Raw genomic sequence first — 2468 nt, forward strand, 5'->3', positions numbered from 1 at the left:
ATATCATTTATATACGCATGTATTTTTATGTACATTTATATTTTTTATATATATTTATATTTATATTTTGTACATCTTAAATTTTAATTTAATTATATTTCAAAATATTACTGTGTCACATTAAACATATATCTTTCGAAATTTAAATATTGATTTCCTGTGAATATTATTAATAATTTTATAAATTTATTAATGATATAAAAACATATATATATCTATTTGCTCAAAGTAATAGAGCACTTAATATAAGCTCAATAAAATATTCCTTTTGAATATTCTTTATAAAATATATATATATATATATATATATACACACATCGTTGCTATTATGTTGAACTGTTGTATGTCCAAATTTGGCAAAATGCGTTTTTTTTCAATATTTATTTTAGCTTGCAATACCCAGTTCTTTTGGTCAAACTATCGTATCTCCAGCTGCTTCAGATGTCAAGATACCAAAAATTGTCAAACGGTTTTGCTATGAAATGGTGAAACTATTTTTTTTTTTTTTTTGTGTTCTGAAAGAGCAGCATTTTGGAATTACAACACTTTTGCATAATAGCAACAATTAGAAGAACAGGCAAAAAAGACGGGTCATTTTTGGCTTTCTTTCTTCAATCAAGTACCAGAAGTCATGACCATTTCAAACAGTTGCACTTGAGATGGTTCGATCTGGTTGTCCCCAAAAAAGTCTAGGCTAAGAGCATTAGACCTCTTTGTAAGAAAGCTAGTGAATGTGTATGGCAACAAAGACAAAAAAAAAACAAACAAAAAAACCCCAGAGAACATGGTACAGAATTACGAATACAAACAACAAGAAATAACAACAGGCGTCTTTCGACTGAGAACAATTCAAATTGAGCTGGCGTGTATGGAGTGAAAGCCTAAAGGCAAGAACATGGGAGATGGACACAAGACGTGTTGACGGTCGACAGTCAGGCCAAGAAAGAAAGATCATGGCTAGCCAGACGCTGGTCATGTGGAAAGAATGGAAAGGGGTAGGAGACAGCTGGATTGAAGGATTAGAAAAAAATCAGACAAAGGGAAAGGTGCAGGGGAGATAAACGAGTGGGAAATAGTGGGAGTTAAAGAAAGAGAGTGAAGAAATGTTAGAGGGGGGAGTGAGAGAAAAGAAGCAAAATGAGAGGAAGAATAAAAGATAGGGTAAGAGTCATACAAAATATAGATACATACCTACTATAAGGTGAGCACAAGAGTGTACATACGCCGCTATATCATCATCATCATCGTTTAACGTCCGCTTTCCATGCTAGCATGGTTTGGACGATTTGACTGAGGACTGGTGAAACCTGATGGCTACACCAGGCTCCAATCTGATTTGGCAGACTTTCTACAGCTGGATGCCCTTCCTAATGCCAACCACTCCGAGAGTGTAGTGGGTGCTTTTACGTGTCACCGGCACGAAGGCCAGTCAGGCAGTACTGGCAACAGCCACGCTCAAAATGGTGTATTTTATGTGCCACCCGCACAAGAGCCAGTCCAGGGGCACTGGCAACGATCTCGCTCGAAAGATGTATAAATATTAAAATGGAACAAAAACGCAATAGAGGGCATTAAAACGTTTAGACAGATAGACAACACAAAGGTGGTGCTGGTGCCACATAAAAGATATCCAGTACACACTGTGGTGGTTAGCATGAGGAAAAGCAACCAGCCTCTAGAAACCATGTCAGAACCGACAATGGAGCCTGGTGTGGCCTCTGGCCTTACCAGCTCTGGTGAAACCATCCAGCCCCAGTATGGAAAACACACGTTAAATGATGATGATGATGATAACGGTGATGATATAGATAGATAGATAGATAAATAGATAGATCCCCCTAACTTAGCGGTTCGGCAAAAGAGACCGATAGAATAAGTACTAGGCTTCCAAGGAATAAGTCCTGGGGTCGATTTGCTCGACTAAAGGCGGTGCTCCAGCATGGCCACAGTCAAATGACTGAAACAAGTAAAAGAGATAGATGAGTAGATAGATAGATAGGTAGATAGATAGATAGATAGATAGATAGATAGACAGATCGATAGATTGATAGATAGATATTCCAATAATTACATGCATACCTATACATATCTATGTATATGTGTATATGTGCCGGTGGCACGTAAAAAGCACCATTCGAGCATGGTTGATGCCAGTACCACCTGACTGGTCTTCATGCCAGTTGCACACAAAAAGAACCCATTACACTCTCAGAGTGGTTGGCATTAGGAAGGGCATCCAGCTATAGAAACTCTGCAAGATCAGACTGGAGCCTGGTGCAGCCTTCTGGCTTGCCAGCCCTCAGTCAAACTGTCCATTGCATGCCAGCATGGAAAGCAGACGTTAAATGAAGATGATGACGATATATATATATACATATGTATGTAAATATAGAACATTGGAATGAGTGCTCAACAATGCATTGGTGAATAATAAATAATTTCTTTTATATATATATATATATATATAT

This window comes from Octopus bimaculoides, chromosome 7 (assembly GCF_001194135.2).
Source record: "Octopus bimaculoides isolate UCB-OBI-ISO-001 chromosome 7, ASM119413v2, whole genome shotgun sequence".
Lineage (NCBI taxonomy): Eukaryota > Metazoa > Mollusca > Cephalopoda > Octopoda > Octopodidae > Octopus > Octopus bimaculoides.